At 53.7% G+C, this 12,174-nt stretch overlaps 1 protein-coding gene across 2 annotated transcripts in view; it reads left to right on the forward strand.

Moving 5' to 3' along the window:
• Positions 1–12,174, forward strand: part of MED15 (mediator complex subunit 15) — a 782,088-nt gene that overhangs the window by 267,237 nt on the left and 502,677 nt on the right. The gene's annotated exons all lie outside the window — the stretch shown is intronic.

Raw genomic sequence — 12,174 nt, forward strand, 5'->3', positions numbered from 1 at the left:
GTACACATGAATGCTTCCCAGTACGCCACAATTACTGTGCACTGCCAGATTGTATGCAGGAACGTGCCAATGCCACCACACTGTCGCAGGCAAAGCGGGTTGTCTATCCTGCCCAGTGTGCTTAATAGTGTTCTTGTGTAATAGGTGCGGTGTAGCACCTTCAGTTGTATTAGTTTCAGACTAGAAGGGATTGCCACCTCTTTGGGGGATGCTATCGCTTCCTGCCAGTCCCCTTCGTCTAATTCGCCTACATCTTTCTCCCGTCTTGTTTTAAGAGCCGTTGTGGGGTCTAGCTGGTTATTTATTATTTTCGTGAACATTTGCGAGATGGCTCTTTTTGTCATATGATCTGTAAGTAGTCGGTCCTCCAGTGGGTGAAGATTCTGGCACCTGTGTGCCTGGCGGGATCAGGGCTTTGAGTGCATGTGTAATGTGCATGTGTAATCTGTATGTATCTAAACGTTTCCGCCATTGCCAGGCCATAAGTCATTTGCAATTGTGTGAATGAAATGATCCCATCTTTCCTCCATAGGTCACCCACCTTTGAAATGCTAAGCAAGTCCCATTCCCTGAAACCTTTAGTGCAGGGGTCCCAAAAGGGTCCTGGAGGGCCAGATCCATTCCAGATTTTTTGGATATCCCCATTGAGATGCATTTAGTAATTTTTAAAATCTGGCATGGATCCGGCCCTCCAGGACCGGTTTGGAGACCCCTTCCCATCCCAATGTCCTTTGCGCCTCATGCAATATCTTAACTGTATGTGCTGTTGGTCCGGTCAGGTTCATTTTCTTGGTACTAATATAGTGCCCTCAACATCCTGTCCACTCCCAAAAGGTCCACCCCCATGCGATAGGCTGGTTCCTCCTGCTGCGCGTGTACCCATTGACTTATGACTAAGTTGGTGTGCCCAGTAGTATGCTCTTATATTAGTTAGTGCGATCCCCCCCATCATACCAACCCCGTATCAATTTGCACATGGCTATACGGGTCGATCTGCCACCCCATAGTAATGTAGTTGCCTCCGAGTTTATTGCTACAAAATAGGCCGGGGTGACCGGTGAAAGGCGTGTTCTGTAAGGCATATAGGAATCTGGGGAGCGCCTTCATCTTAAAGGGCTGCCCTACCCAGCAATGTGAGTGGGAGGGATCGCCAGTGGCAAACATCCCGTCGAAAGCGTGACCGGGGTTTCAGAAGATTTTCTTCTATGAAGAGCTTGTTTTGTTGCTTTGTGTATATTCCCAAGTATTTAAACCCTTTGTCAGCTATTTGTATGTCACAATTACGTGGAAGTATCTGAAAGAAACAGGTTCGTATTAGATTCCTTACCTTAGAATATCCCCTGGCGTCAGACTGGATCCGGAAACGTTTGCGTAGCAGTACCCTTGCGACTCGGTAGGCGTCGTTGGTGCTGAGATGACGTCGCCGGAGTACTTACACGCCGCCCTCGCGCGCTGACGTCAGTTCTTCTTTTTTCCGCGCCAGCAAGCGCCGATCCGGAAAAAGTGGTACCCTTAGCCAATTTTTGACTAAACTTTTTCGATCATTTTTGATCTTTCGTCGAAGTCGAACGACTCTGGTGCCGGTAGGGATGCCCGGGTTCGAGTCCTGCGTTGACTGCAACCGACTGATGTCGGTAACCGACCCCCATCGCCGGTGACTACATTGCCTGGTGCCTGACCACGATGACAAGTTGTGCCCCAACAGCCGGGCCTTGACGTCGAAGGCTAGGCGGGAGCGGGCCCGCAAGCGCCTCGAGCTCTAGCAGTCGAGGTCCCGGTCCGGAAGGAGGTCAAGGGACTGGTCGCGGGGCCGAAGTTATCACAGCTCGGACAGTCGACACCACTCCTCGGGCTCCAAGTCCTCAGGTAAGAGGCACAAGAAGTCGAAGAAGCAACATCGCTCTTCTGACTGCCCGACGCTCGCGCAACGTGGCCGGGGGTTCAGGCGACACCGCCCGCGCGGCTCTGCCGGAGCTGCAGGCGTCGCGGCCTGCTCCATACCCGCCGGTTCCTGGGCAGAACACGACGTCGGAGGAGATCGATGCCTTACTCACGGCCATGAGGTCGCCCACTCCTCCGTCTGGTTCCGCGGCGTCTTCGGGCCCCGCGGTCCCGACTGGGAACCCAAGCAGGCCGGGTGCTTTGGCCCCAGCGCCGTCTGGTGCTTCGGCCCTGGCGCCGTCGCCTACTTCGGCCCTGGCGCCGTCGCCTACTTCGGTCCCGGCGCCATCGGCGACTTGGGTCCCAGTGCCGCAGGGCCCTGCTGGATCTGGTTCCGGATATGGGTCGTCGGCGGTCGACCGTACGACCTCTCCAGCGCTGGCCCCTAGGGTGACGCCCCCAATGCCGCCCCCGGACGATGACGTCCCCCCATCGACCCGGTTCCGACGCCGGAGCAGCACCGCTCAATGCCCCATTCGGCGCCAGCAGAAGACTTTTTCTTCTATGGTCCGGCCCCATCATTTGACCCTGAGTACCAGGAGATGGGTGGCGAGGCGGATTGGGAGGGGTCTGAGGGCCCTCTGGCACGTGAGTGCCAGTCTTATCAGGACTGGGCAGGTGAGCTAGGGGATGCCAGTGGTTTGGACACTTCGCCAGACACTGGTTTTGTCTCCCCTCCTACTGTGGCTACGGAGGAGGGGGCTGCCTTTTGTGTGGTGTTGAAGCGGGCGGGCAAGGCCTTATTTCTTCAACTCCCCTTCGTGGCCGTGAGGACTAACCTCCTCACTGAGGTCCTTAAACCGCAGGCAAGCTCTTCGGAGCCTCTGTTGCCGTTTAATGAGGCCTTGTCTGATGTTCTTCTGGGCACTTGGTAGGCCCGCTACAGGTCCCCCTGTAGATAGGAATGTGGCCAGACGCCACCCCCGACTCCGGGCAACCCTTGCTTCCTGTCCACCCACCCCAATCCCGAGAGCCTGGTCATACAGACCTCTAACTCCCAGACCGCATTCCAGGCGGCTCCAGACGCCACCGCCCGACTCCGGGCAACCCTTACTTCCTGTCCACCCACCCCACTCCCGAGAGCCTGGTCATACAGACCTCTAACTCCCAGACCGCATTCCAGGCGGCTCCAGACGCCACCGCCCGACTCTGGGCAACCCTTACTTCCTGTCCACCCACCCCACTCCCGAGAGCCTGGTCATACAGACCTCTAACTCCCAGACCGCATTCCAGGCAGCTCCAGACGCCACCGCCCGACTCCGGGCAACCCTTACTTCCTGTCCACCCACCCCACTCCCGAGAGCCTGGTCATACAGACCTCTAACTCCCAGACCGCATTCCAGACGGCTCCCCCCGATGGGGAATCCAAGAGGTACGAACAGTATGGTAAGTAGATGTTCTCACTGAGTTTGGGTTTGCGGTCAGTTAACACCGCGTGCCTCTTGGGCCGTTATACCCACTCTCTGTGGGACACGGTCGCGGACGTGCTACCACAATGTCCGGAAAGGGTTCCGGACTAAACTCGCCCAATCCCTTGCGGAGGGTCGAGATGCGGCACGGTATTCCATCCGGTGTGGACTGGATACAACTAACTCGCTGGTCATGGAGATGGCAACGACGGTGGCGATTTGTTGCCACACCTGGCTGAGGTCTACCAACTTTTCAGCTAATGTCCAAAAGACCCTTATGGACATGCCGTTTAATGACCGTTGCCTCTTTGGCGACAAGGCAGACAGAGCGCTTGAGCGCTATAAGGACTCTAGGGCTACAGCCAAGTCCTTGGTCCTGTCGGCCCGCGCCAGCAAACTGCTGCCTTTCGCTCCTTTCGTGGCCAAGGAAGGGGCGCCCCGTCACGTCCTGCCAGCCACTGGCCGCAGACTAAGATCCAGCGCGGTGGCGGACGTGGTAACCGCCGTGGCGGTGCCCGAGGACAACGGCGAGGTCAGTCCACATACACCCCCGCAGCATCCGCCTCAAAGCCCTCCTAGTCCGAGCTTTCAGGCCCATTCGACGCAAGTGGGGGCAGGGTTCACCATCACCTCCTCCACTGGCGCTCCATCACATCAGACAGTTGGGTGCTGCAAATCGTCCAAAATGGCTACTCCCTCCCCTTCGAGGTGACCCCTCCAGCCATGCCACCGCAGTAGCACCGCGTGCCGGGGGATCACTTGCAACTTCTGCAAGAGGAAGTTATGCCTTCTTGGCCAAAGGGGCCATTGAGCGCGTTTCTGGGCCAGAAGTAGGGTGTGGTTGCTACTCCCACTACTTTCTGGTTCCCAAGAAGGGCAAAGGGGACCTACGCCCTACCTTGGACCTGCGGAACGTCAACGGCTTCCTCCGGAAGGAGAAGTTCAGGATGCTGATACTGGCTCCGGCCTAGCTGCCCTGGACCCGGGAGACTGGATGGTAGCGTTGGACTTGCAGGACGCTTATTTTCACATCCCCGTCCTGCTGGCCCACCAGCGCTACCTGCGGTTTACGGTAGGCCACGAGCACTTTAAGTTTACCATGCTCCCCTTCAGCCTTACCAGCACCCCACGGGTGTTCACGAAAGTGAAGGCGGTGGTCGCAGCTAATCTGCGTAGGTTAGGGGTTTCAGTCGACGACTGGTTGTTGAAGGCGGGCTCGCCCCAGACAGTCGGCAGCCACCTCCAGACTACGGCTGACCTCCTGCACCTGCTGGGGTTCTCTATCAATGTGCCGAAGTCACACCTGTGCCCCTCTCAGAAGCTCCTCTTCATCGGAGCGGTTCTAGACTCGGCGCAGTTTCTGGTTTATCCTCCCAAGCAGCGGGTTCGGGATTTTCAGGCTCTGATTCCGATCTTTCAGCCGTTATCCCGGATCTCAGTCAGGTTGACGCTGCGGCTTCTGGGGCTAATGGCCTCCTGCATCCTTCTGGAGCATCATGCAAGGTGGCGGATGCGGGCTCTGCAGTGGGACCTGAAGTTTCTGTGGGCCCAGCATCAGGGCAACTTGTCCGACCATGTCTTGATCTCGGAGGGCACTGCAAGACAGTTGCAGTGGTGGCTCACAGACCGCGATTGGGTCAGTGGCGGACCCCTCTCCCTACCCCTACCGGAGCACTTAATTGTGACGGACGTGTCCCTCCAGGGCTGGGGGGCCACATGGGAGAGGCGGAGATCAGAGGCCTCTGGTCTCCGGCGAAGTCCCGGCTCCACATCAACCTTCTGGAGCTGCGGGCGATCCGGCTTGCACTAAAGGCATTCCTCCCCTCTGTCCGGGAGAGTGTAGTGCAGGTGTTAAAGGACAACACCACCGCCAAGTGGTACTGCAACAAACAGGGCGGGGTGGGGTCGTGGACCCTATGCCAGGAGGCTCTGCGCCTCTGGCAGTGGCTGGAACATCAGGTCGTGACCCTTGTGGTTCAACACCTGGCAGGTTCCCTGAACGCCAGGGTGGACGAACTCAGCCGTCAGTGCATGATGGATCATGAATGGCATCTGAACTCGGACGTGGCCCAAGGCCTCTTTCAGCAGTGGGGAGAGCCTTGGTTAGATCTATTCGCCACAGAAGAAAACGTGCAATGTCATCAGTTCTGCGAGTTGGAATTTCCAAGGCGGCACTCGCTCTGAGGCGCTTTTCGTCGCGAGTGGAGCTGCGGTCTGATGTATGCCTTTCCGCCTATACACCTTCTGCCCAGAGTGCTGAAGACTATCAGGCGCGACCGGGCCCAAGTCATCCTTGTGGCTCCGGACTGGGCATGAAGATACTGGTATCGCGAGCTACTCTGCATGTATGTCGATCCCCCGATTAGTCTGCCTCTTCAGGTGGACCTTCTGTCGCAACAGCAAGGGACGGTCCTGCACCCGAACCTGTCCAGTTTCCACTTACATGCGTGGAGATTAAGCGGCGGCAGTTGAGGCCATTTGACTTGCCTCCTGAAGTCTGTAATGTGATTCTGGCAGCCAGGCGTCCCTCTACAAAATCGGTATACGCCTGCAGGTGGAACAAATTTGTGGCATGGTGCACAGCAAAGGCTTTGGATCCCCTTTCTGCCCCTCTTTCAGAGGTTCTTCTTCTTCTTTCTCTTGCCCAGCAGGGCTCTGCTCTGGGCACTCTGAAGGGCTACCTCTCGGCCATTTCCGCCTTTGTTCAAGTCCCCAGTTGTACATAGGTTTTTGAAGGCCATCACTCATATGTTCCCTCCTGTTCCTTTCTGGACCCCCAGTGGGACTTGAACCTTGTTCTGACTTATCTGATGTGCGCTCCCTTCGTGCCACTTCATAACTGGTCTCCTCGTCTCCTTACTCTTAAGACTGCATTCCTGGTTGCCATCACCTCTGCCAGGAGAGTGAGTGAGCTTCAGTCTCCTACTTCTAAACCTCCTTTCCTTTCTGTCCATCCGGACAAATTTGTGTTGCGGATGCGACCCTCTTTCCTGCCCAAGGTAATCACAGCCTTCCACATCGGGGAGTCCATCACCTTGCCCACCTTCTTTCTGCCACCGCATCCCTTGAAAGAGGAAGAGAGGCTCCACCGCCTGGACCCAAAACGTGTGCTCTCATTCTATCTGGATCGCACACGCCAGTTCCGGGTGGATGACCAACTCTTTGTTGGTTACGTGGGCGCTAAGAAGGGTCGGGCGGTGCACAAGCGAACCATTTCAAGATGGGTTGTCTTGTGCATCAAGGCTTGTTACTCTCTGGCTAGAAAGGAGCCTCCTAGGGGGCTACGTGCCCATTCCACTCGGGCCACGGCGGCTACTACTGCCCTGGGTCAGGAATCCCCTTGCAGGACATCTCAGGCAGATGTGGCTTTTTCGGCCGTTCCGTTCTCCAGGACTTACTGCTGTGATCATTGGTTCGCAGACCCACCACCGGGATTGGTATTACTGGGGTATCAATTCTAAGGTAAGGAATCTAATACTAATCTGTTTCTTTCAGATGCACAAGTTACTTACCTTCGGTAACAATATATCTGTAAGAAACAGTAGTTGGATTCCTTACCGCCCCACCCATCCTCCCCGTTCTGCGAACCGATATCTAGGGTTAAAGTCATCCCCTTTCAGCGCCCTAGTTTCATGGCACCAGTGTTAGTTTTTATCATGGCTCTGCGTTTCTGGCGCGGAAAAGCTGTGTATAAGAACGGACATGAGCGCGCCAGGGCGGCTTCTAAGTACTCCGGCGACGTCATCTCGACGCTGACGACTGGCGCGGAGCCGCAGACGACTCCTACCGACGCGCAAGGTTACTGCTACTCAAAAGTTTCCGGATCCAGTCGGACGCCTGGGGATATTTTAAGGTAAGAAATCTAATACTAACTACTGTTTCTTACAGATATTTCGTTGCCGAAGGTAAGCAACATGTGCTTTGGGGGTGGGGGGCATGTAGTATAAAAATTGGCGATTTTGCACCCGTTTGTGTAACTGGATACCAGGCCATACGATGCACAGATGTCTGAGGCAATTTAGTGAGCATGCAGGTGTGGCTAGATATAATACGTCATCCGTATAGAGCTAAATGCGATCCTCCCATCCCATGACCCATTTGAATCCACAAATTACCGGGTCTTGTCTTATTCCCGCCACCAATGGTTCCAGTACTATGGCGAATAGGAGATGCGGCAGTGAGCAGCCCTGTTTTCTTTCTTTACCCAAGGGGAAATCACCCGAGATGCGCCCATTTGCCACCACCCACGCCAAGGGTTTAGTATAGAGCAGTTTTGCCCATTGACAGAACTTGGGGCCAAATCCTAGGTGGTGTAAGACTGCAAAAAAACAAAAGGCCACTCGACCATGTCAAATGCCGTTTGTGCATCCAGGGACAGAATTACCGCATCTTCGTCTATAGTGGTACTCCATGCCAACACACCGTGGAGCCTCCTCAAGTTCAATGCTGTGTTGTGGTTCGGCATAAATCCTGATTGATTTGGATGGATAACCATTTCCAGATACGGTTGTAGTCGTAATGCTAGCGCTTATGCCAGTATCTTCGCTTCAGCATTTATGAAGGATATCGGTCTGTAAGACATGCAGTCTTGTGGCTGCTTTCCAGGTTTATGTATAGCGACTATCGTGGCCAAGCGCTGATCTCTGGGAAGTTTCCCCTGTTTTCTACTGTCCTCGTACATATTAAGAAAGTGTGGTGCAAGAATGGTGTCCGTTCTTTTATAGAACTCTACTGGAATACCATTTGGTCCTATGGCCTTACCGGTATGTAGGGTATTGATACTGGAAGAGGTGTGGCGCAGCGGCCAGGGCGACTGATTACGGACGCTGGGGATAATGGTTCGATCCCTTGCACTGGCAGCAGGGGTCTGCTCAGCACCATGTGACTCTGGGCAATACCTCGCTTAATCTTCCTGACGGCCCCCAGCGACAGGAAACCTACGGGTAGCTGCGTGCTTTACAAATGCAGGATTATTATTGTTTGCTCGTCTGAGCTCTTCCTGGGTCAGGTCTGCCTCTAAAGACTTGGAGGCCGCGTGGTTCAGTGTTGGCATTTTGATATCTTTTAGGAAGGCTCAATTGTCTTCCAGTGTATTCGTGGCCAATGGTGTATATATTGTCTCGTAATGGGCCGCTAAAGTCTCTACTATTTGCTGGGGATCGGAGGTCGTGTTTCCCTGTTCAGTTTGCAGTTGGGCTATCCATCTAGTAGCCCTTTCCCTCTGCTCCAGCCACGCCAGGAGTCTGCCTGCCTTATCCCCTTGTTCGTAAACAGTATGTTGCGTGTTTGTGAGTTTGGATTTTGTCTCTTCCCAAGTGTAGGCTATATATTCTTTTTGGGCTAAATGCAGTCTGCGTGCTCTTCCCAAGTGTAGGCTATATATTCTTGTTGGGCTAAATGCAGTCTGCGTGTCATCTCTTCCGTAATAGCTGTGGTGTGATCTGCCTCGGCACATATTAACTGGTGCTCTAACATGTGGATTTGATGCTGTTGCTCTTTTCTGTGATTTGCCACTAGCGAAATTGTCTGACCACGGAGGACTGTTTTCTATGCCTCCCACAGTATCGTAGGCGTGGGGACTGAGTGTGTGTTCTCAGCAAAATAATGCTTGGTAGTAGTAAGCATGCCCTTCCTAACCACTTTGATCTTCAAGTAGCCCGGATAGAGTGGAAACAGTCTACGCCTTCCCGTGATAAAGGACGTGTATGTGATCCATACTGGTGAGTGGCCTGATATGCCCCTGGGCAAGTGTCACCTCTTGTATTCTATCCATCCCTACTGCCAGTCTAAATATATAATTATTCTGGAAAGATTATTTTGTGCCCCAGAGTGGAAGGTATATTGGTGTTCCTCCGTGCGCCTGGCTCTCCAGACATCCGTGAGTCCGATCACGCTTATGAACTCATTCAATTTGTGATCAGCGCCAGTAGGGCCTCTGGGGGTTTTCCGTTTATGGCGGCGTTGACTGTAGCGTTAAACCTCCTCCTATGATAAGTTCCCCCTGAGGGAGCAATAACAAAAATGTTCCCAGTGCTGGGAGGGCAGATTGATGCAGTGCTCGTGGAATGTAAACCGAGACCATGTTGTAATGCCTCCCTTCCCATTGACATGATATCGCATCAAATCTCCCCTGATCGTCTGCCCAGGATCCAGTCACTAGGAGGGGGCAGCGATTTTGAGTCAGGATTCCCACCCCCCTGGAGCCGCAAGTGAATTCTGAGTGTACCTCCATCTTGTAGCCCCATCTGTTCAGTGCTTTACATGCTGTGCCCATCAGGTGTGTTTCCTGTAGCAGTGCCACTGCTGGTCCCTTTCGTTTGATGTACTGCAGAACCAGGCCTCTCTTTATATTATCTCCCAGCCTGTTTATATTCCAGGATAAGACCGTGAGGGCGGCGAGTTTTGTTAGCATCTGGACCTTTTGAATCTATAGCTGTCAGGGATCGCTAGACTGAAATTGTCGCATATTATGTGTCTCGTTGGTAGGTTGCGTGCTGTCTGCATTTGTTGTGTGCATCATAACATAATCAAACTCAAACCCCCTAAACTGAACCCAGTCACTCTCCCATCTCCCTGCATAGCGGACTTTGAAGTACCCGCCTTCCCAACTTAGCAGAGTGCTTAAATCCCAGAACTGTGTACTTGCGTGAAGGGGGAGAGCTGCTCAAGACCAGTCCGGGTACCTTCCCTTATTACAGCTTCATGTCCATGTCTTGACTCTTATCATTCAGGAACGTAAATGTATAGGCATTTATATAGCGCACTACTTACCCGGAGGGTCCCAAGGTGCTTCGACCGCTGCGAAACCCTTCCTGGCTTCCCTGAGAGATGGTCCCTTAATGGGTATCTCCAGGGTGAGACCAGGCATCCCCGGCGGTCTGGTGGGGCCGTTAGTGAGGATGAGGCAAGCTAATGCCCAGAGTTGCCGAGTGTGATCGCTGATCAGAGTGGGCACCGAGGCGAGAGAATTATCGAGTCCGCTGACCCTAGTCCAGAAACCTGCCGCGCCGGGAATCGAACCCTGGTCCCGGGCCGTCCTCTGCTCTCGGGTCTGCCGCCTCTTAGTCTCATCAGTCACAGGGACCAGTGGATCTTTACCCCTAGCACCTACGTCCAAATCTTCAATGTTTCTGCCCGTATCCAGTCAGCCAGCAGGTCCTCAGTCCTGTGGTGACCGTCTCATAGACATTCCGTTGTCCATGCAGATTTAGTCCTAATCTGAGTCTCCTGTGCATTTTGCAATGCCATCTCCGTAGAGGTCTCCTTCTCGCGCTGTTGAATCTCCCGAGCTCCTAGGGAACTCTCTATTTCTTTGTCCTTGCCTTTTTGGCTCCCAACCTTTCCATATCCCTCAAGCCAGTTCTGGGCCTCCTGTGGTGTGGCAAAGAACCATGTTTTTCCTTCTGCCTCTACTCTGTTTCGCCGGGAAGAGCATTGCGTATTTTAGGTCGCGACTGCACAGTTCTTTCTTCACTTCCTTGAAGTCTTGTCTTTGCCTAGTCACCATTGCAGTGTAGTCCGGATAGATCATCACTGTGCTGTTTCCACCTGTAAGGGGGGGGCACAATGTGGGCCGCTTGCTGAATTGCGTCACGATCATGAAAATTGAACATATGCGCCAATATATGCCTGGGTGGGGCGCCCGGTCGGGCCCATCCGCCAGGCACTCGATGTGCCTGTTCCACTGAGAAGAAACTGGATAATCCACGTGGTTGCTGTTTGGTCTTAATCAGGTCTTCCACAAAGCGGTCAAGGCCTGGCCCTCTCACGCTTTCCAGCACTCCCACCAGGCGGACATTATTGCGTTTAGAACGGCCTTCCAGATGATCCAACTTAGCTTCCATGTGCTTATGCGCCTGTTCCAGTTTTCAAACTTGTCATTGTAATGTCGCTGTATCGGAAGAAAGCATCGCCGTCGTGGATTCAACCTTGTTCAGTGTGGATCTGATTTTAACCACACCTGCCTTCAGTAATTAAAGGTCCGTGAAGATAGTGCCAATCCTTGATTGCATCTGGGTCAGTGTAAGCATAATGTCCTGGAATAATTTTGCTTCATGGCAGTAGAGTGGAGGCTATTGTTGCTTCCCTTTTATGACCCTGCATCAGGTAACTGTTCGCTTCAGCAGGCGTATTTTTCCAGTTTGTTTTGTTGTGTAGTGTGTTGGCCTCTCCCTCCCACGATGTAGTTGCGTGGTATGCCTTACAGTGCTGTTTCTGGGCAGGTGGTGCTCGCCGCTGCCTGACTGCATAAAGAACGTCCACGCACGGCCTTTCGGTTTTCCCACCCTGCCTATAGCCGATGGGATTTGGGGGTCTGTGATGTATCTTAACCACCTTGACTTTTGAGGGCCGTATTTTAATCTTTAAGGGTGAAGCTTCTTTGTGTTTCTCACCGATCAGACTTTGGCCCCACTCAGTCTGTGCTGTTACCTTACCTTATGGCGCTGGGGTCACCTACTGCAGCCCCGAGAATGCGCCGATTGTCTTTGCGCAAAAGTTAAAGCATCTCCAGTAGGACGTCAGCTGTTGCCAAACGGTCCGTCGTGATCTGGCCCCGTTTGTACTTCCACCACGTTAGTACTTCCACCGCGTTCAGACAATCGCGGGACGTCACCGGAGTCTAATATTTTTCCGCAGTCATTCAGGCTCCCTACGCTCCCCCCGGCGCACCAGGTTTCAGGTCTGAGGCTGTGCCCCCACAGCGCCTCTCCCTCTCTCAGGCCGCTGGCGCGGTTTTTTCATGCGTGCGGTATATCCCTGCTGTGTCTGGCTTTCCGATGTTTGTGGTCTTGGTTCTCCGGCGCTGTACTTTTGGTTTGTCTCA

Source organism: Lissotriton vulgaris, chromosome 11 (assembly GCF_964263255.1).
Source record: "Lissotriton vulgaris chromosome 11, aLisVul1.2, whole genome shotgun sequence".
In the NCBI taxonomy this organism is placed as follows: domain Eukaryota; kingdom Metazoa; phylum Chordata; class Amphibia; order Caudata; family Salamandridae; genus Lissotriton; species Lissotriton vulgaris.